The 24,330-nt window shown below is 40.1% G+C and overlaps 1 long non-coding RNA gene across 4 annotated transcripts in view; it reads right to left on the bottom strand.

Annotated features, from left to right (window-relative positions):
* The window catches only part of LOC140127756 (uncharacterized), a 188,513-nt gene that overhangs the window by 155,646 nt on the left and 8,537 nt on the right, over positions 1–24,330 (bottom strand). The gene's annotated exons all lie outside the window — the stretch shown is intronic.

Below are 24,330 nucleotides of genomic sequence, written 5' to 3'. Positions count from 1 at the left end.
GGGTAAAAGGTGTTTTGATTCTTGGTCTTCACATCATGATGTAAAATCAATTTGGATGGCTGACTTAAGTCACCTGGTGATAAGAATTTACTTTAACCTCATAGAGATGGGGTAATAGACCTTTGGCATTTAAACTGTTTTGAAACTATAACTCCCATCATGACACCACCAGATGCATTTTGTGTCTTCCCTACACCACTCTATTAGATCAACCAATTCCTAACCTGTAAAGGTGGGTTTCTGCTTGTTTCCACATTTATGACCTATTCTTCATCTTGTCTTGTCGTCTGCAATTCCGGCTGACCTCTTCTTGATCTCTGCTGCCAACCAAACTACGGTGGTCTAAACCTTTGTTGCACTAGGTCTCATGCACACGGGCGAGCATACAAACAGGTGTAGAAGAAAGGAAGAGTGAAGACTTCTAATCCCTCAACTTTCCACTGAAAACCGAGCGACCACCGTAATAGGGCATAATATAGGACATGTCCAAAATAATGCAAGGCAGCCGCCCAGCTCGGTTGCAATGATGTGAGACACCGTCTGCTCATCACACCATGACCGGGTGCCATAGACGTCTATGGGGGCAGTGATTTGGCTTCAAATTGTGTGGCTGGATCCCGGTCTCCCATATGTTCGTGTACATGAGGCCTTAGATTGCGACTTTTCCTTGCTGTTCCTTTACCTCAAGTTGAAAGGTCCACTAAACATGGTTGATGTCAATGGTGAAGAACCCAACATTTGTATGGCCTAGTGGGTACATAACTGGAGACATATATGTACATATATTTTTGGGGCTCAATTTCATTTTTTCCCCTATAGGATTGATTAACCAGCAGCCAATCAACACTTCTTCATCTAACCAAAAATTCTGTATATTGATGGTGGAATAGGAATGGGTGATACGCAGTGAAAGAGAAACTTTCATTCAGCAGTTACCGGATGTATATAGGAAGTTTTATTGTCCAGTCTTTACATTAACCATACAACACAATCGCATCTTGGGCACAGGTTTATTCTCCATAAATAACTGCTAACAATCTGCAAGAACCCATTTTGCTATTAAGCAATGAAGTCCCCACATGAGGCTATTACTAAGAACACTTTTACTTTATCGTCTATTGCGCCATTCCCCGTCAGCCTCGTAACATGAATTTCCACCAGTGTGATTAATTGTCTCAAGGCATTGAGAAATAGCAGAGAACAAGGCATGCGGCCTGTCAAGGGCTGATTAAGATGTGTTGGTAAATATGATTAATAAGGCTGAACGAGTGGGGTGTGCAGTAAACAAGGAATAACCAGATGGCAAATGGTTTCCCTGCGAACCGTGGAAAATAGTGAGAGGAAAATCATTTCCATTATATAGAGAGAAGAGACTGTGTTAGATCCTAGGAGAGAGGCAACTGCATCCAAACTACTGATTTATGTTACTTAATACTTCTTAGTTGGAAGCCCAGAGAATGTCAAATATATTGTCGAAATGTATCGAAACTGTGGGTATATTGAAAGTTGTTTTTCTTTGAATGGAAGGTGCTGCCTCTAGATAAATCCTCTCGACCCCATTTCATTAGCACCATGGTTTCCTTCACTTCTTCCACCAGATCTGTAGATTTCCACACTAGGTCATATGACCGTTTTATGATAAATCTGAGAACTAAAAGGGTTTATTTACAAATGTCCATGACAATTGCAGCAACAATTATAGAATAGATTTGGACCCAAACCAAATCTCATTTAAAAATTCTAGAAAGAGTTATTGATTAAATCTCTATCAGAGACCCAAAGATGGCAAGAGTCTAGTGTTCAGCAGACCTGACCCCAAACTTTCTTAAAAGTTTGGTTCAGGTGCTGCTCAACTTTCCCTGTGGTTAACTGTAATTGGTGCCAGTATGGATCGCAGGTATTATTGGTTGGAGTCTGGGTTCAGGTAACAGGATTTTAACAGGTATCCTTATCACTACAAGAGTCCGCAACATCAACTTTCAACCCAAGGTTAAGAGGAGCTAGATTTTTGGCTATGGTTACCCCTTGTTAAATAATAAAGTATAAACATTATCACATGGTCTGAAGACATCACAAATTTTCCCTAATGAAATAGTATACATGTTTGTGTTATTTTTGTAGTGTTTCCAAAATCTTCCTCTCTATTTTACTCTCCTTCTTAGTTTTTCAGAAGCAATTATCCCAGGAATATGGAAATCATGGAGCAAGCAATAGACTCATGGGGACACATTTACTTACCCATCCTGTCGCGATCCCCACTGTGCGGTGTCCGACGAGGATTTGGATCTTCCACGATTAACTAAGATTGTGCGCCCAATTTCCTGCATCCATCGCTTCCCCCGCTGAGGTCCGACAGAGTTCACATTCTTCATCCCGGTGGATGTGAGTGCTGATCTTGCAACACAATTTCGTTTCCGCGGTTTGCCCGAATCAGTCAGGTTGTCCAATGTCCATGCCCCCCGATTTGTGTCACATGCAAGCAGGCGCCGATGCACCACAATCCGATTGCATGCACCAAAAACCAGGGGTAATTCAGGGCAAAATTGTAAAAAGTAGGGAAACCCGACGAAAATGTGCTGTTCTGACCCTAAGTAAATGTGCCCCATGGAGTCAAATGGTAACATCATATGGGTAAGAAAGGTTAATATGTTCTTATTTACCATCAAACTATAACAAATTACAATTGTGGCAAGAATTGGCCCAAAACATTGTAGCAGACGCCTTCTGATTTCTTCCAGAATTTTCCTAGGATTGTTGCAAAGGATCACTGTTGACATTGGCCCTGTAATGTTGCAATGCCACAATTGTAGACAATAGCTGGTTATATTATCTCACTGCTTTATAGCTGTATAGTTGCAACCAGGCAATTTTCTCCTGTAATGATAGATGTACAACTCTAATAGAGCCAAGGCCAACAGTAAGACCCCAGAGTCATAATCACGTTGCTATAACAGGACTTGATAAAGTGTATCCATAGTATAGTATACATTAGTCAACACGTAGGTCTTGTTTCAATTTTTTTTTACCTATTGAGAGATGTATTCTGCACTATAATATCAGAACATATATCGTACGGATCAATACAGTCGGTAATGGGAGACAACTGGTAGGTAGTAGCTCTGCCATAAAGAGCATTTATAGAATAATTTCCATGCAGAGGAGGGAAAGAACAATACATAAAAGCGTTAAAAGCCATTGGAAATTATAAGGTTAGAAATAAATTAATGTCAAGTGTTTCATAACGTTTGAACTATCATTATTTGATCAGATGTTTTCAGTGTGTGGCAGAGCTGTCATAGTCTACATTATGTGATTTGATAAGACATCCTAGATGAAAGTATTGGGGAGGTAATAAGGTACTGAGTAGCACGAGTCCCTGATCTGCATACAAAAGACTAGTAAAGCTTGTGTACGCAAGGGAAAGAGTGCTCCATGTTTAAAGAGACGGCTTTTATCATCCAATCAACTGATTTGTACATGCCATTCTGCAGAGTTCAATAAATATGCTATCTGCTTCACTTCTGCCTCGTCTTAGTACTTTTGAGTAAAGATTTTATAGCATCTAGTGTGTATTGTTGATTTGTTATGTCCTTGGATAAATTTGTATCTGCAAAAGCCGTTATATGATAGATCAAATTCACCCATGAATGTCATATCCAAGGGCAGATAAACTATCCCTAAATGATTGAAAGCATTGTGTGAAAAGCATATAGTCATCCAAAAAGAGTAGTAAATATCCCAGTCATCGGGGCCATGAATTACTGTACAAATTCACAGTGAACTTCCTGTAGCTATTGTATCCACCATGCAAGACAAAAATATGACAGCTGTAATTGTTTTCATCCATAAAACAAAAGTAAGAACGCGCCACAAAGTTACGAGTCATCAATCATGATCAACGGATCAGTTCTTACTGAAGTTACAGAAGCGAGCGGTGCTCACCAGTGAGAAATTGAGAAAATAGATGGGTTGCTGAAGGATAGATGGAAACTTCTCTCTTTATTAAATAAAAATGGGTGTTTTTGTGCCAAAAAGTGCCCAAAGACCATTAGTAGATGTTGCCCTCACATTTGTTTGGCCTGCAGCTTTTCATTCCATCCGGTGAATGTGTCTCCGGTTCTTATTTTATGACATCTACTGTAGAGAAAGTTGGGAAGCTACCATATGCCTTGGGTAGTCAACTAATCTCTCGCAAGACAATGAGTACAAACATGGTTTCTCTAATTTATATTGTGATCTGTACTTACCAGGTACTATTTTTTAAATGGTTAACCTTTGGGTCATATCCAGAGGCCCATTACTCTATGGCGGTCTCAAAATGCAGACCCAACCACATCCCAGGCAATATCTTTAAAATGAACCTTCAGCTTATTCCAATAATCTGAAACCATAAAATAAAACCTTGTTTTGCATATGTGTTTAGAGTTATAGGTATAACTTGAACCTTTTGGGCTCTCATACAGGTAATTTATGGTATAAGTTGTTTATACAAAGTGACCTTTTGGGAACCATCCTTCTCCTGATCTGGGTTGACCAAGTCTTCTACGCACCCTACAATTACACTACTGCTTCCGGTACATCTGGATGATGGATAACTATCATCATTTTATTTCTGCCTTGTGGGATGCCAACAAAGAGAGGATGAGGTGAAAAGGTAGGGTTAGAGTTATAAGCACTAAAAGTTCTGTTGGAGAATGTCTTCATGTATTTTGATCAAAATACAATGTCCCACCTTGGAAGTTTTATAGGTATCTCCAATACTGGCATGTTCTCACCTCTCAATTCCCAGACCCCACCATTTCGCATTACCCCTTGATAGGAGTTATTAGGTTCCTTGGGCCTAGATGGCCTTATCACTTTGATTCTGATAAGGGTGAAGGCCTCTAGTTCTCACTTCCTCACATTTACTAAATGGAGGAAGCTGATGCCAACTTTGGATGCAGGGTGTAACTAAGAGTCAGGGCCCCAAAGCAGACTTCTAAATATACATAAATGTCACACATTTATATATACGTACAGTTCTTCACTCATACACATTCATTTATACAAATGTATGCACTGATATATACATTTATACACGTATACATACAGTAAATACACTTCTAATACACACCTACAATATATGCACAAATACACACACATTTATAGTATAGATACTTCATAATATTATGCATACTGTATACACACATGTAAACATTATATACACATCATATATACACACACATACATACAGTGCAATGTGCAACATATTGGGGCAGATTTATCAAGCTGTCTGAAAGTCAGAATATTTCTAGTTGCCCATGGTAACCAATCACAGCTCCCCTTTAAAATATTCATGAACACTGGTAAAATGAAAGCTGAGCTGTGATTGGTTGCAGTGGGCAACTAGAAATATTCTGACTTTCAGACAGCTTGATAAATCTGCCCCATTATGCATATAATGGTCTATATCCTCCATTATTTAGTGTGGCAGGTCAGGTGACCAGGGCCCCCTGACACTGCGTGCCCTATAGCGGCTGCTATGGCTGCTACTGCTGTAGTACAGCCCCTCTCTGGATGATGATGTAGACTAAGAATTTTTATGTTTTTTTTTTTATAAGTTTCACCTTCTTTTAACAACAAAATGTTACAGATTCATTTCATCAACCAGAATTACCTCACCCTGGTATGTCTTTTTTAAATGCACCATATCCCCTCCTGTGAAGGTCACTGCTGGCACCAGTCACCAGCAGCTTTTGAACCTATGATCTGGTCGTGTCCTGTACTACAAACATTTTAGTCTGAGGTTCTTACTCTACTGTCCTTTATACTTGAGAATCCTGTGCCCTTGACGCTAGAAGTTTGCCTGTTTGCCATTTTAGATAAAGAGCTACGACCTAGGTATACTAAAATATTCCTCACTGACAACCTCTCTCTTGCCAGGAAGACAATAGTGCTGAGATGGATGGACCACAGATATCCCTTTTTTGTTTTGTGGAAGGGCCTGGTAATTATATAATTCCCTATGAGAGAATAGTATACAAAAAACTGGAAATGTCCCAGTAAGTTCGGAAAGATATGGGATTGCTGGTGTGACCTCAAGACCTGTCATCTATCATCCAATAAAATGATTTCCAGATCCAGCCGTGTCAGGAGCAACTCTATTCTTTATTTAGGCAAATTATTAAAATCCATAGCGAGAATCTTGCCGATGCATTTCAAACGGACTAGCCGTTCTTAGTCACGGTTAATGTGAACATAATCTTACAAACATGGGTTTCACACCCCCGGAAAATCCTCTTGGGTCGTTGGGGAGACCGTCTTCGCCTTTCTGCGTCTTCTCGGCTTACTTCTGTGCCGGATCACGTGAATTCAGGGAGTGTACTACACTATAACAATTTATTTGTTTCTTTTTCATAATTTTGTCTTCCCCGATTCCCCAACAGGAGACGTTATTGTGCTCATACTTCCACTGCAATAATTATCTGTTTTTGTATTTTTTGCAGTATGTACTTGAGTATATACTCAAGTATATTGAGTATAGTATACATGAGCGTTTGCTCCAGATAAATGTGGTGTTTTCTCTATATTTCATAACATGTTTGTATCATTCCTATTACTCATTTAATCTTTCAATTATGTCTTTACAAGATGAGCGATATTAACCTAATAAATTATGAGATGTAGGTGCATCGAAACTTATAACGATTTCCCTTTTTTTCTTTGGAATTCCGGAAATATGTTTTATTTTTACACGTGTATAAATGTTTGTAAGATTATGTTCACATTAGCCATGACTAGGAACGCCTAGTCCGTTCGAAACGCGTTGGCAAGATTCTCACTATGGATTTTAATGATTTGCCTAAATAAAGAATAGAGTTTCTCATGACACGGCTGGATCTAGAAATCATTTTATTGTCTATGTTGCAGAGGGGCGTTCCACGCCAAACCTGGGCACTCTGAATTGCTGGACTTTACACTATTTTCCATCCTCCATTCAGGCCTTAACACTTCAATCCATATGTCAGACCCTGCTCTCACTACTAGACGCCCTATTTTCCCACTTATTCCTCTGTGACAATATGAACGCTGTTTCCTTTCTTATCCCACTAGATGGTTTGTAGCGTTTGCTTTGAATCCTTGTTGTATGATACAAGAAATTCTTTACAAATAATATGTGTTTTATTACTTTACTGTAATGCACAAAAAAAAGTCTGGTTGGAGAGGTATGAGGAGATCCAGGAAAGGGCCATATTCGTGATGCCAAGGGAACATAGCGTCGGTAGCCGGAGAGAATGGTCAACCATGCCAAAGCCAGAGGACAGAACAATGGAGAGAAGAGGTGTTTTGCCTCTCGGTGGAGTTATTGAGTTGAAAACTAGATTGTTAAAGAGTAATTTGTCAAAAAATTAGCTGGAGGAGAGGTAAGAGAATTGTCTCAGAAGTACATGTTGTTTCAGGAGTTTTGAAGCAAATTGAAGCTATGAGATAAATCAGTGTGATAGTTCAGCAGAGTACATGGGTAGGCTTCATTAGAATGTGTGTGAAAGTTGCATGTTTAAAGGGAACCCGTTACCATATTTTTCATAAATACAGCTAGTGGCAGGTTCCTCTAGAGCTCTAGTAACTATCTGACCCCCTTCTTTTAGATACATTTTTTTCCCTCAGATCCCCATAAAATCAGAGTTATAAACTTGCCGGGCATATAGGGAACTATAGAGCCGAGTTGAGGCCTAATGTCATGTGACCAAAGTCTTTTGGCCTCTTAAAATTAGCAAATTGACCATAAAAAAATCACAGCATGCCTGCATGGACTTCTACTCCTCTCCATGCAGGCTAGTGGAATTTTATATGATATGGTATGCTGTGATATATATATACATATATTTGGTGTACAGTTTGCTAGTGTTAGAAGGATAAAGGACCTGTGGTGATATCACCCCGGTCACATGACATTGAAGCTGCATGCAGAGGAAACAAGGGCGATAAGCTGCTGGATTCAGCCCGAGAAGGCCGCGCCCACCTAGACTCACTATTGACATCCTTAGATATCAGGTAAATTTATAAAATAGAATATATGGGAATCTTAGAAAAACTATTTTTAGCTAGGGCTCTATGGGAACCTGACACTAGCTGTATTTGTGAAAAATGTGGTGACAGGTTCCCTTTAAAGGAAGATGGAACAATACCAGTGGATAGATAAGGGTTAAAGATGTGAGTTATAGGTGGGATAAGTAGAGCTTGACAGTGGAGGAGACTTTCTCATTAGTAAGGTTAGAGAAGTTATGCCATATTCAACCACCAATACTTATGCCTACACAATTGAAATAGGTTTGCCAGCCACTGCACATTAGACTAGATTGGTGCCACCATTATGGTCAAATGTGGAAAAACTATTTTCAGTTTGTTTTCTATATGTTCTCTTGAAGAACCTATAGTTATCAGATTTTGTAGACATCTAAAAGATAAGTGCAAGCAACTTAAAAGTTCTTAACTTCCTCACTTATTTATTTTTACTTCCAAGCTATATCATAGCCGTTGAGCAAGAACGTACATCACCGTACATCACAAGTTATCGACAAGATAAAATGAACATATTTATTCACAATTTGAGGAATGTTTCATGAAGTTGGCCAAAATGTTGCAATGTTGCTGTTCTTCTAACAGGGTTTGAAAGCTATATTTTGTAGCTATCATCAATTCTGAAATAGCTATTAATGGCCACAGAGGCACACAACAGCTCTCTAGTAATGGGATCTAGCCAATAAGATGGTCCCTTACCGGATGGTTCGAGGTTGTGTGAACCTTCGAAAACAAGATTCACGACCATGAGTCTACGATTGCCAACCCACCGATACTTGGTAAAAACCAGGATCTCAACTCTCTGTGCACTGAAAAATCCATTAAAGATGTGATTTGTTGAGGGAGGCTCTGCCACCGTCTCAGCACACAGCCACTTCCTCTTTCTTTATGACCTCGTAAAGTCCCAGCCGAGAGGCCAATTTGGAAAACAAACGGCTTGGGGTTGACAGGTAATTAGATCCGGGGGACATATTACAAGCCTTTGAATATCAATGGACTCTGAACACTTTAGCACATCTTCAGCAGTATAAAGGCAGAGCAGGTAATACTGAACAGCATTAACAATGTTTCCTAGAAAATACCTTGGTACCAAACAACCAGAATTTGTAGACTCAATTTCCCACAGCGTTGAAGTTCTCTACTCAGCACAATCTGGTAACGTAACTCCACGTTTTATGGTTCCAGCATTTTTTCTTAACGGGATCCTTGAGAATTTTTTCGGGACTAGGCAAATAGATAGCCCAGCTTTTAAGCAAAGAGATGTAAAGATGTTCATATTCTTAATTGGTCTCCCCATAGTCCAGGTGAGGTTGATACAGTCATGAGAACCTAATAGATATCTACCCCCCATGACGCTTAAGTTGGTTTCAGTACTGTTCCAGCGGTTGTATCCCAAATTTTTTAATACAGTATTTAACTCCAAACCAGAGTTTAAAAATATTTATGGTATTTTTTTTTAAATGTGGCATTCCTAGATCATTCATGTACAGTTCTTAATGTTAGAGCAATATTTCTTACTATGTATCTATAGAAGGATCCATTGGTGCCATTCATTAGCTTCCTTTTTTCAATTTATAAAAATGTATCTCTAGATATAGTACCGCCTACTATGTCTACATCTTGTCCCCCATTTATAAAGACAAATGACTAAAAAAAGCATTATACATTTTATACCAAAAATGATATAATCTAAGTTTAATCAGTAAAGTTGGTTTTAGGTCCAAATCTTGAGATACAGGATCTTCACTTACATATGACGGGGGGGGCTTTATATCTTATGGCAACACATAAGATACACATTTTGGAAATAGAGTCTCACACACTTACATTGTAAACTTGATTCATCCAGATTATCTATACATTGAATGTCAGATTGGTGCAGCCTTTGGGAATCTCATCTTTTGGACTTGGCTTGGATCTTTCCATAACTTTGATGTTATCTGTAGATAATAAGACAGTTTGCCCATTCCGGCTCACTCCGTGCCCATTTGTACTACATCAGTACAAGCTTTGATAAATCCCCCCCCCATCCTTAATGAGTGTTTCTTTAATATAAAGATTATGATAATGGTGTTGGCTGTTTTAGCAGTTGCATATAGGGCTAGACTGGACCACCAAGATACCAGAGAATCTTAAGTGGTCCCAAGCTTTCATACAATAATCAGCTATGATTTGAAGCTGACTTTTGAACCGGTAACCAGATTATTAATTTGTTTTGCTAAGAATAATAAGAATAGGATGCTAACATTTTCTACATGCAGAGATGGTTATATGTTCTCTCCATGTTTGCGTGGGTTTCCTCCAAGTCCTCTGCTTCCTCCCACACTCCAAAACATACTGGTAGGTTGATTAGATTGTGAGCCCCATGGAAACAGGGACTGATTTGGTAAGCTCTGTGCAGCACTGTGTAATCTGTGTGCGCTATATAAAGAATTATTATGGTTGACTTCAAGAATGATTTCCTCTGTTGGGCCCAAGGAACTCAGCCCAAGACTAATGATAAAAATGGAACTTGCAAGTATTGGGGGTAGTGATCCTTTCAGTGATAAGGTAGGACACACAGGTGGGATTAGAATTTGGAGTTTTCTGAAATGGATGGTCAGTCCAAATATATGTGTTTACAAAATGTGTTATTGAGGTTTCTAAAATACTAATTTATAATACAGGCATAACAATTGATAGTCTCCAGTGCAAAATGGACTTCCTCTCCATCCCATACATAAATGCTTGTCAATCATTTGAAGGCAGACGAAAGTATAAGGAAAGACCGTCATATACACTCACCGGCCACTTTATTAGGTACATCATGCTAGTAACGGGTTGGACCCCCTTTTGCCTTCAGAACTGCCTCAATTCTTCGTGGCATAGATTCAACAAGGTGCTGGAAGCATTCCTCAGAGATTTTGGTTCATATTGACATGATGGCATCACACAGTTGGCGCAGATTTGTCGGCTGCACATCCATGATGCGAATCTCCCGTTCCACCACATCCCAAAGATGCTCTGTTGGGTACATTGTGGTCATAAAGGGATGGACATGGTCAGCAACAATACTCAGGTAGGCTGTGGCATTGCAACGATGCTCAATTGGTACCAAGGGGCACAAAGAGGGCCAAAAAAATATTCCCCACACCATGAAACCACCACCACCAGCCTGAACCGTTGATGCAAGGCAGGATGGATCCATGCTTTCATGTTGTTGACGCCAAATTCTGACCCTACCATCCGAATGTCGCAGAAGAAATCGAGACTCATCAGACCAGGCAACGTTTTTCCAATCTTCTACTGTCCAATTTCGATGAGCTTGTGCAAATTGTAGCCTCAGTTTCCTGTTCTTAGCTGAAAGGAGTGGCACCTTCTGCCTACCTTGGTTGTAACGGGTGGCAATTTGAGTCACTGTTGCCTTTCTATCAGCTCGAACCAGTCTGCCCATTCTCCTCTGACCTCTGGCATCAACAAGGCATTTCCACCCACAGAACTGCCGCTCACTGGATGTTTTTTCTTTTTCGGAAGATGCTCTGTAAACCCTAGAAATGGTTGTGCGTGAAAATCCCAGTAGATCAGCAATTTCTGAAATACTCAGACCAGCCCTTCTGGCACCAACAACCATGCCACGTTCAAAGGCACTCAAATCACCTTTCTTCCCCATACTGATGCTCGGTTTGAACTGCAGGAGATTGTCTTGACCATGTCTACATGCCTAAATGCACTGAGTTGCCGCCATGTGATTGGCTGATTAGAAATTAAGTGTTAACGAGCAGTTGAACAGGTGTACCTAATAAAGTGGCCTGTGAGTGTATAGAGATATGAATAATAATAAGTGAGAGCTGGTGAATGAACCATGCAACGCACCCTTGGGTGAAGCAGGCTTATGTTTTTAGGAAAATGTAAGTAATAGTAGAGAGATGGGGGATTGTAGTTCTGATTTTGCTAGGATATATAGTTGGATCAGAGCCCAGGGGCCTATACTGTAGATGCACCAGTGATTACAAAAGTAAGCATTTCTGAAACGCCAAGAATACGATGTAGTTAGTCTTTTCCGTACCATTAAATCGGAAAATGTTCATATATGGTGACAGGTGCATTTTATGATTGTCATATTCCTCCAAACAACATGCCACTTCTACACTGATGATCCCACATAAGCAAGGAGGAGGCGGTGCTGCCTTATAATGGGGTCACACTAATGAAGCTGATAATGCAAATCATCTGGACAGACACGGAGAGGGATACATGGTTGTGTGATTTCCATGGAGCGTTCTCATGCATAGTCCTGAAGATGTCAAGTTCCCCTCAAAGCACAACACTTCAGCCTTATTCTGTGTGACACTGATGGACACAGAGGACTAGTGAATATGAGAGCTTGGGACAAGTGAGAAGATTGTGTTTATGTGAGAGTGGGCAGGGGACGGGGAGAGAGAGACAGCGGAATGAGGAGAACAAAGAAAGAGATAAATGTTCTGGTGTTTGAGGTGTTTTGTTTGCTCTGCAATGTTACAAACAGTAGGTACAGCATCTCCGCTGTATGATTTATGGGCCTTGTCGCACTCTTTGTTTGCTGTAGCATGGAGAATGAATGCGCCGCTGTCATCCTGGAAGGATACCTTCTCTCGCTCTCCGTAGACACTTTCTCTCCCCTCTTCCGCATGCTCTCCTCATTTCACGCCAGAGAACATAAACAATCTTTCATAATCCTGACAGTCACACACGTAGCCCTTGGAGACAAAAGGTGTTTGCTAGTCTCCTCTGCTGGTATACAGAGTGCTGAGGGTTTATGTGAATATAAAATGCAGCAAAACGCAAGGCCATGACAAGTACTAATCCATCATCTCCGGCTACGTGTCTCTTCAAATGTAGATATTATATATTATTATTATGGTTATTATTATTAACCATCATTCCACTTCTCAGTGGGGAGTGTAAGACATTGGTCATTAGATCAAGTTGGATATTTGTATTTGTTATTTTTAACAGACATAGGGGTATATAATAAAAATACCCTTTAAATTATAGAATCTTAAATTTACAAAAGACAAATTTTTGTTTCACATGTTAGACCCTTGGCTTTGGTGTTTTCGAGGTTTAACTAAATAATATTGATTCCATTCATTGATCACACACATACAACCAAATCCAAGCCATGTGATCAAGATTGTTAAGCTTTTAGAAAAATAAAAACTATTTTTTTAAATCCTTAATACGTTGTGTGGTAGGGTCCGAGCTTTTAACTACCTTTAACATCCCAATTCAGTGCTGGCCCCGTTTGCGGCCGTTATACAGTTAGTTCAGTGGTCGAACCATGGAATCTGAAAGATTTGGATGGACGATCGCCCCCCTTCTTGTGACGTCATCAGAGTCTTATAAAGACTAGAGTTGAGAGAATAGGTTAAATAGAACAGATGTGACACAATGACAACAAAAATTGCACTAGGGAACACCTGTTCCAATAAAGGGTTCATAAAGAGTCTTTTTCCCTCCATTAAACCCTAGAAATGTAAAGGTCTTAGGTTAAAGGGGTTGGCCACTTTTCTATTAATCTGTTCCATCAGACATGTCTCTGCATGTATATATACCTGTACGGTTGCTTACTTAAAGCTTTAGCAGGTCCCTTTTCTCACCATGCTGCCCTCTGCATATATACACAGCTTCCTCTCTCTAACTGCTTCAGCCTGTCCTAATAGTGTCTCCCACTGTGTCTCTCTCTTTCACTGTCCATCCTCACTGAAAGACACAGAAAAAGCATAGAGCAAGGGACCAGGATGAGCCATAATCTCCAGCTGCAGATTCTTCTATTCATTAGAGCCCAGACACAAAAAAAAGAATCATGGAAAGTCTGCAGACAGAACTAAAGTAAGTATCAGGAGGGCTGAATCATTTGATGAACATTCAGGGGTTATTATTAAGGCAGCAATGGCAAATGGGCAACTTTTTTTTTTTTGCCGACAGATGGAAAAACCAAAAGTCAGGACTTTCATCCAACCAGCGCTTTAGCAAAATCTAACTCTGGACTATCGGAGCCTACAGGAACCCTAATTTAAACTAAACACGTCTGCACATGATGTTCTGTCTCTCTTCTCTTTCTTGTGTGTAAAAGGATGGCCACCACTAAACACCCTGATACTTCTTTAACAGAGCAGGTCCTGGCTCCCTGGCGCACAGGTTTCTGTATGTTTCTCATTTAAATTTTGAGTCATGTCAACTAAGGAAAGTCTACCATTTATATCTTCCCATAATCCCAAACTGCATTGTTTGGGATTATGGGGATGATGAAGTTCTCCTCTAAAGCATTTTCTAATTCTGCATGAATTAATAGAACTGATCTGTGTACTCAGTATCCCTAAAAGCATAAAAGAGGATGTCCCACCACATATAATTATCTCAGATAGAGGATAGGGAATAAGTGTCAGATCATCGGGAGTACGACTGCTGGGAGTCTCAGCAATCAGGAGATTGTATTAAGGTGATCCGAATACACTTGTGCATGAAGCCTTCATTATATCTTGGGTGGATTAATCTTATGTGGACATCTGAATAAAATAATGTAAGCTCTTGTGAGCAGGGCCCTCACTCCTATTGTTCCATATGACTATTTGTACTCTATAATTACAGTAAATTTGTATATGTCCCCTATGATTTGTAAACCGCTGCAGAATTGAATGGCACTATATAAATAAAGATTATTATTATTAAAGAAAAAATGTCTGGGTAGAAGAATCATCGCAATTGTAATTCTAAATTTTGGTAATTCAACAAAAATCCCTAGCAGCATAAAAACAAAGGTGATCAGCAGAGCTCCAATACCAAATAAAAAAAAACAAATAGTTTAAGACTAATTCATGATAAATCTTGATAAACTCATCCCATTGATTCTATGACCATGAAGGCCAGATAAACAATATTAGACTGAAAGATTGGTAGGAGAACTTTCTCGGTCTCTCCAATTCTCCAATGAGGTCTACAGATAATCAATATAAAAACAATCCAATTTACAAATATCAAACGGATTTCCAGTCCCAGAAATATTTGTAGAAATATACCCTTCTTTTTCTAAATCCAACCACCCGTCAGATACAAATATAGAAGAGCTGTGCATCCAAAAATTATTCCGTATTGGCATCTCTAGGCAGATTTGATGAGAAAATTAAAAGAAAAGTATGATTTAAGAATTGCAGCTGTGGTTAAAGAGCACCAAAAGTTTCATGGATTTGGATAGACATCGAGCAGTATTTACATCTCACATGTCGTAATCACGCTGGAAGTATTTCCGTCCTAGAACATTTTTATACAGAATGTACAGTTACCAAAAAAATTAACAATTATGAAACACATTTTCATCTCGTAAGTCCTTCATTCTTTTACCCGTTATATTATTCATGCACTCTACTGAAATATTTCTTCTGTGAATGGGGCTCTAGGGTAGGTAAAGATGGAGGACATCTGTGAGACACACAATATAATGAGTTTGACTTTACAAGAAAAATCAAAATGTCTGCCAAAACCATTTTCAGCTGGAAAAAAGCGGTTCATTGTTAAGGTTGCCAAACTCAAAAATCTTTTTTGCTATTCAAAAAGTCTACAGAGGACTTAAATTCATATATAACACCTTATTTGTCTCACAAATGTCACAAGAGTTAAGTAGCTTATTGCCAAGTGGAACTGACTGTAAATAACCATCATCGTCTATTTTTATAACTGGTTGAGGCTGGATTCATGGGGCCATAATACGTCTGCAATTTACTATTATACTATGGGCTTAGCACTTATCCTACTCCTTGCCAGGGCTTTACATTACTGAACTTAGATCACTATTGACTGTGTAAGAACTTTAGAAACTGTTTTTACTGGAAATACGAGCCATAGTATAACGGTCATGGTCAAAATTCCTTGTTTGTCAAAGTTGTCGGAAAAATATTAGTTCCAGATCCAATGTTTAATTGTTAAGTACTCTATCGACACAAAGGCAAAGTACACATGACCATAACTTTGGGCTGTGAGTTGGCTGCACAAAAAACATCCAGATCACTGCCCCTATAGAGGTCTATTGTGTGTGGGCAGAGAACAGTGAGCTCCATGATCGAGCCGGGCATCCACACAGCAAATCATAGGAAAGGTCCTATTACTGCCTTGATACTTATTGCTTAGTTCCTATGGAGTTTGAAGGGTGAGGATCGCTCACTATTTCAATCTCGAAGGAACCACTAACTTCCCCCTGTTTGAGCGAGTCCCCTGTTACTGGAGAGAGTTGTGGCAGAAGAAGTACACACTACAATTCCCAGCATAACATAGTATTTAAAAATATACCCAAAAACAACGGGGTAGTACGAGGTGCTGCATAATTTAGTAACAAAGAAGTAACATCTTATTAGAGGTATTACTTGGCAAAACCTAAGAAAATTCTCACTGTAACACTAGAGAGGGGGAGAATTTATACTGTTGGAACCAGAAATGGGTTACTGTGCTGTTGGTGTCACAGGTTCTAGAACATTCCCCAACCTAACGGGGCAGTTTTTCCAAACAATGGTTGAAGAAAGGTTGAAGAAAGTGAGTGTCCAAGAGCTAAGACATAACACATAATTGAATAGAGATGAGTGGATCCTAACTTTAAGTTCAGCGCCCTCCGTTCAGAAGCGATGCCTAAACCGGACATTTTGCTTGATGTACTCTGCAGCGGAGAGGAACGGAGGACACCAACCTTAAGCTTGTGTCCGATCATCTCTAGTGTTGAGTGACTTCATGCAATGGACTGGGAGTGTTCTCCTGCTCTTTCTTCACATCACTTCGTCAGCATTGAGTGAGCATTGAGTGATCAGATATTTATGGTAGCTTTAGTATATCCTCAGCCACAAAGAAATGGATATCATGCCCATCCTACCACTTTTAACACCTTTGCACACAATCTTGGCAGTGGTATCCCAAAGGGTGGTGTCATTGCAAAACTAAATACAAACTGATTGGGTATTACAGGATAGGCCAACAATATCGGATCATTGGGCGCCAATACCCAACCACTACACCAAACAGCAGTTCAGAGCCAAAACCTCTAGCACTCTTGTTTCTGTAACGGCCAAAAATTGTACCAATATCCTCAGCTGCCATTGTTTTAATAGGTGCATAACAGGTGCAAGGGCCATGTTAGATATTGATGCCCTATCCTATCGATAGGCCATTAATTATAATTCCTAGCCAGCCCCTTTAAATGTTACCTAATCCCTGCAAAGATCAGAATAGTCATCTAATTTTTAATAGAGCAGTTGTACTTGTATATCAATCACATAGTTAAGTATTACGCACCATACTGCCCTCAGGAATAGGTTAGAAACATGACAATATCACACGCCATTCACAATCGCAAAGGTTGTACTGCTGACTCTGGCACCAATCAGATTTCCAGTAGACCGAAAACACAAACAGTAATTAAGCTGTATAGACCCCGGTAATTAAAATAAGCGGCTACATGAAGCCTGGTAATTTACAACCGCAATAATAATGGAATCACTAATAATGGTGTTTATGCCAAAATTATACTTACAAACACTGAAAGAACACTTTAATTTTCTCCCACGCCGGGGTCTACACAGACTCCTGGGTAAAGCCTTATGCTCTAGTCACTTTGTATACGTTAAGGTATTATATACAGGATAGAAAACACATATAAAGTATCACGAGTTAGTGTCAAAAATGAGAAGGGAAATATAATATGGTCTAAATTTAACAAATATAAAAGGATCATGTAGTAGGTGCAGGTTTTACGACAATTTTACGACAATAACGGTCAGAAAACAAGTGGAAATGAAGGCTACTTGTTTCTATCAGTCTGTGGCTGTATTTTATGTACTGGACCCTGCACCGGATGTAGACACCAAACATTTATACCAAGGTATATATGATACTAAAAGTCCTCAATGCGAGACTACAGTATGGTCCTGCTGGTTGAGTGACTATTACATAAGACTCCACCGCTCATACAATCTGTATTTTAGGTAAGTACATATAGGTATAAAGGGGGCCTAAAATCCGATACTCAAAAGTCACTTCATTGTGATTAATTGGTTAATTGTGGAGAATCTATGGGTCTTCAGACTATCAGGTGTGGTAATATTGGTATTATTATTTCCATTACTGCCCTAGGCCACCATGAATATTATTAACTACCACATTTCCCTAGTCCACCAGGGTTGTAATTATTGAATTCTTTTCTGCCCTACTTCACATAGGGATCTTATCATTGACACCGTTGCTTTCCTAGATCTCTGCCACCATTACTGCCCTTGGCCACAGTTTGTTGGAGATGTTATCATTAAATACCTTTACTGGCTGAGTCCAGCAGGATTTTATTATTGACACCTTTATTTTGATATATATTCGGGGTGTGATCACCAAGACTGAACTAGGCCACCAGGGATGTAATCTTTACTGCTGCAGTCCACTAAGGATGTTATCACTTGGAACTTTTACTGCTCTGGTCCACAAGTGATGTCACCGATGCTTTGGATCACTGCTTTGGATCACCAGGATTGTTATCACTAACTCTTTATAAGCATAAATCGCCATGCATGTTATTATATAAGCTTTTACTGCCCTAGGCTACCATGTTACCATTTAATCTGTTACTGCCCTGGATCACCAGGAATGTTAGAATCTGCTCCTTTACTGCTCTAGACCACCAGGGATGTTACCATTGATTACATTACTGACCTGGATCACTAGGTATGTTAAAATTTGCTCCTTTACTTTCTAGACCACCAGGGATGTTACAATGGATTCCTTTACTGCCCTAGATCTCCAGCAATGTTGTCACCAACTTTTTAATTGCCCTGGTCCACGTAGCATGTTACCATTAACTCCTTGTTTGCCACAGTCCATAAGAATAGCACCATTAACATCTTCACTACCCTAGATTATAAAGAAAGATACCTGAAGCAGGTGAAACAAGGATCATCTTCCCAATAAAAGATAATAGAAGTCATTAATTGTGTACCAATAGAGGTTCATGGGCGCCTCCACAGGTGTTTGGTTTTTACTATAGAGAACCATCATTTTACATTATTAACACTATGTGGCTCATTTACTAAGGGTCCGAACGCCGCACTTTTGTCGGGTTTCGCGATTATTTCCGTTTTGCGCCAAATTGCCCCAGGTTTTTGGCACCCACGATCGGATTCTGGGGCATCGGCACCGGCTTGCTTGCGACAGATATTGTGGCGGGGCCGTAGGACAACCCGACGGATTCGGACAAACCGCATTATTTAAAAACTGAATTGTGTCGCAAGATCAAGCACTCACATGCACCAGGAAGAAGAAGGTGAACTCCGGTGGACCTCAATGCAGAAGCAACGGATGCAGGAAATTGGCCAAATGATCTTAGTGAATCGCGGCAGACCTGAATCCTCATCGGACAATGGACTGCGGGATCGCGACAGGAGCGGGTAAGTAAATATGCCCCTATATGTGCTTCACCTAGAAATATATGTTTCACTGTTTATGTAAGGCCAATACTTGCCAACCTCCCAACAATGTTTGTCTGCCCCCATCTATAGGCCTGTTTGAGACAACAACTTCTGTAAACTCTATTACTACTCCAGTATTACTACCGTTTTATGACTCTTTACTGCACACCTATAAAGCGTTTTTCTAGGGCATGAGAAGAGAATGAATTGTCCGCTCGCTGTGCAGTAAATTTTCGGAAGAATTAAGGTCTATTTGTGTCTATGGCAAGTTCTATGATAATGAGTGAAAAACACCTTTTGGCTATTTTACCCCCCTCCCCTGTTGTGTCATTTCAGCAGGGAAGGTTACACGTAACCTGCCTTTCTATACCAATATCCTTGTGAAAGGGGAAAAAAATCTCATTTGTAGAAGAACATCTCTCCAGCTTTCACCTTGTCAGTCGCTGATCCATTTCCCCGCCTGGGCTCATCCTCACCATTAATCTGCAGGCATTTTATCACTACTGCCTGCACCCTGCTCCTGCTCCCAGCTCCAGATATACAAGCAAGATTTGTCTGCCTCTTCCCCTCTCTCCTTTAGCGGAGTCTTTTCTGCTTAAGTTAGCAATTCTCGGTTGTGCTGACGAGAGCTTGTCCTAGAAATTACCCTTATCTCCCAGGCATAGCGCTCAGCCTGCCAGACACTTAGTGTCAGGGCGTCCCCTCCCTGAGCGCACTTAATGCTTAGCAATAGCTTCCTCAAAGCATACATGAAGCAAGCACAAACCTTTTATATACACAACACTGCGCCGCGCAGGACAATGAACTTGATGCCGATGACAATGTCAGGAGAAATGTTCCCAATGTACGTAATACGGATACGCTAACAACACAGCAATAGATGACTGGCCATTTATCATAATATACCATAACCGGTGACCTCAAGAATATTCTACCCTTCCATGTGACAAAACATGAGGTTTTATAGATTTTAATTAAATTTAATGTTTATTACCATAAAACATCAGTCCACACACATACACAGCGTAGCCTGGGATACAGTATACAAATGTCACAACAAATGTCTACAAGTAGTAGAAGAGTGGCACGCTGGCTTAGTGGTTAGCATTACAGCCTTGCAGTGCTGGAGTCCTGTGTTCAAGTCCCAGGGTCAACATCTGCAAAGAGTTTGTATGTTCTCTCCGTATTTACGTGGGTTTCCTCCCACGCTCCAAAAACATACTGATTAGATTGTGAGCCTCATGGGGACAGGGACCGATCTGTCAAGCTCTGACTGGGAGGTAGTAAACTTGAACCCAAATTTCCCAATAAGGCACTTTAAAAAGACCCGTAATATTAAACAGAGTTATAAACTCTACCCAAACATCCCCACAAGAATAAAAGGCAATGAGGCATCCTGTTGGGTGTAAAAAGGTCACAGCTATTTATTTTAACATTTTAACAAAACTCCAAAACTTTAACGGCACTGTTAGATTCTCGGTGCCAAACCGCAGCTGCCCGAAGCGGTTTGCTCGGCCGGACTCCCGGCCAACACTGCATCTTCTGGGCAAATCTCGTTCAATATCTCCACATCTCCACAAATGTCTTCCTTTTTACCGCCAGCTGTGACTTCGCAGTATGTAATACAAAAGAGAGACATCACAAAACACCAAACAGTAACAGTAGGGAGGGAGGGAGGGACAGCTTCACCGGTGGCGCGGGCAAGAGGAAGCAGCACGCCCAGGTGCCAGCTTATAAACCCAAGGGGAGGGGAAACAACAGGGAGGGGGAGGAGAACCCAACAACAGAGCACTAACGCCCCTTAAAGTGCAAACGCCACAATAACACTTAAGTGCAACTCCTGGACACCCCCAGTCAGAGGACACCCTCCATAGTCAGTCGGGGGTACCCTGTAGTGCAGCGCTCCGGAATCTGTGTGCGCTATAAAAATAAAGGAATTATTATTATTTATTATAGAAGAGTATCATGTATAGCACACAGCCCCCACCCAATGCACAGCACCCCCCACCATATTGACATTCTTATTGAGCTGGGGGAGATTTTTCATACAAGAACTCATGATGTATACATCAGCCGGGGGACAGAACTATACCAGGTCATTAAAATAATTTTTAAAAATTGCACAGGCACGAAGCAGGAACTTCGCGTGCCTGTCCACTCCACCGGCAGATAGGCCCCTCCACGTCATGTAGGCGTTGTCGCCGGAATAATTGCAATCATCGCTTCTACGCCAAAAATCTGCCATAGAAGCATTGATAAATCTCCTGCTACATGTCAATCAACAAACAACAGACAGAGGAGCAGGGACGAGAGGTAAGTGGCGGGAAATTACAGGCCTCTATTCCTCTACTTTATTGACATCTAAAAAGTCCATGATAGAGGCTCCAGGCAGGAGGCCATCAAATGTCCTTACCACAGTCCATAAGGCGCAACTCATCCTAAATAGCCCCAACATTCTGTATCCCAGAACATCCACAGAGCACTAAGGTGTAATCCAAGATGCTCAACTGAAACTTTTCACATTGTGTTGAGGATACTGTAGATGTAGGACTCCATGGGGACATGTATCTTTAGTTTAAGTAATTTTTGTCTTATCTTTTTTGCGAAATCTTTTTTTTTGCTCATTTCTTTCAAGAAATTCTCCAGTGAATGTGTCTGTGTCTTGGCAAGACCGATATGGTCTTTGATTTGCAACTTTTTTTTGAGCAAATTAGAGACTTTTTAAGCGCAACTGGTCCAAACATAGTTCCATACATCCTTAAAAGTCATAGGTTGTTTTTTTTTATTTTTGCTAATCAAATCAGAGACAGAAAAAAAGACATGCTTTCCGACAGCAAATTTAAAAAGATAACGAGCACTGTTAACATATGCCGACTTCAGCCAACTTAAGTGAGTTTCATTATACAGACGGTCCCCTACTTTTTTTGTTTATTTTTCCCTGTTTTTTCTTTCTTCTTTTTAATAAACCTTTATTCAAACAAACATTTTACATAAAAAAGTACAATCTCTTCCCAAATCAATATAAGTACAAATGTCACAAAGAACCCTTAGAAGAAAGGATAATGTTTTTAAATCTACACAAGGGAAAAATATATGACTTCACAATTTACATTCCTGCATCCTAAAATACATGTCAGCCATACTCTTACTATAATTTCCCCAACGGTCCACTATCTCAAGTTGGTGACATGAATCTTTCCTTTCATCTTTTCTAGTTCTTCCTAGTCCTCAATAAATATAAATCTAACAAATGTACCATAACCAAATGATCAAAGAAAAAGAAAAAAAAACATAAAATAAACCTAAGTAACCCCCCCACCTCCCTGTGTCCGCTGGCAGGAAAAAAAACAACCAACAATAATTCTTCCAAGAGTATCAGCCGCACAAGGACCAGATTTTATTAAATTTTTGCTCTTTTTGGATAATTTTGAATCAACTATTTTCATTTTTTTTAAACTGTAATTTAAACAAAGACTCTACATCCCCATTGCTGGACTATAAGTGCCATTGCCAAATATATTAGTTTAAGGCCCCTTTCACACTTGCGTTTTTCACAAGCGTTTTCTGCGCGTGCTTTTGACGCGCAGAACTTGCATTGCACTCTGACCCATTGTAATCAATGGGTCTTTTCAGACTTGTATTTTTTTCCACGCACACACGCGCGTTTTTTTTTAAACGCGCGTTTAAATCTCGACATGCTCTACTTCTGCAAGTCACAGACTGAAAACTGATTGCACTCTGATGCAAAATGTGCGTTTTTCACTGACCAAACCCTGATCGCACCCGGATCAAACTCTGACGTGATCTGCAACGCAAGTGTGCAAGGGGCCTAACAGTCAAAGTGCCGTGCTGGTTAACTATCTTCAAATAGTTGAGAAATGAAATCTTGAGAATGTCATTTATCCTACTAAATACCTCCTTCCAAAAATGTAATACTACTGGACAAGGACACACCATATGAAAACGATCTGTGTCCAACGACTGGCATTTCCAGCATTTAGATTCCTCTCTCGGCCTCATCTTACATAAGGCTGGTGGTGTATAGTATACCTGGTGTATAATATTAAAATGAATTGCCCTGTGATTCCAATTTAAAGAGCATCTTTTCTTGTTCATGTGAATCATCTTCCAGTTTTCTACACCCAATGTCCCTATAACTCTTTCCGATTTGCATTTAGGGGCGGTCCCCTACTTAAGGGCACCCAACTTACAGATGACCCCTAGTTACAGATGGACCCCTCTGCCCCCTGTGACCTCTGGTGAAGCTCTCTGGATGCTATTACTATAGTCCCAGGCTGCAATAATCAGCTGTAAGGTGTCTGTAATGAGGCTGGAGCTACAATTCTAAAATATACAGGCGGTCCCCTACTTAAGAACACCTCACTTACCTACGACCCCTAGTTACAAATGGACCTCTGGATTTTGGTAATTTACTGTACTTTAGTCCTAGGCTACAATAAACAGCTTTAACAGTTATCACAGGTGTTTGTAATGAAGCTTTATTGTTTATCCTGGTTCTTATGACAACCCAACATTTTTAAAAACCAATTGTCACAGAGACCCCAAAAATTTTGACTGGGGTTACAATGATAAAGTATACGGTTCCGACTTACATACAAACTCAACTTAAGAACAAACCTACAGACTCTATCTTGTATGGAACCCGGGGACTGCCTGTACAGTTCTAACTTACATATAAATTTGACTTAAGAACAAACCTAAAGAATCTACCATTTACGTAACCCAGGGACTTCCCGTACAGTGAAAGTTTACAACTAGCTCAGGCAGTAAATTAAAGTCCACCTACCCCTCCTACCTAGGT

The sequence above is a fragment of the Engystomops pustulosus genome, chromosome 4 (genome assembly GCF_040894005.1).
Source record: "Engystomops pustulosus chromosome 4, aEngPut4.maternal, whole genome shotgun sequence".
NCBI classification, from domain to species: Eukaryota; Metazoa; Chordata; class Amphibia; order Anura; family Leptodactylidae; genus Engystomops; species Engystomops pustulosus.
This window is presented reverse-complemented; position numbering and strand designations above follow the sequence as displayed.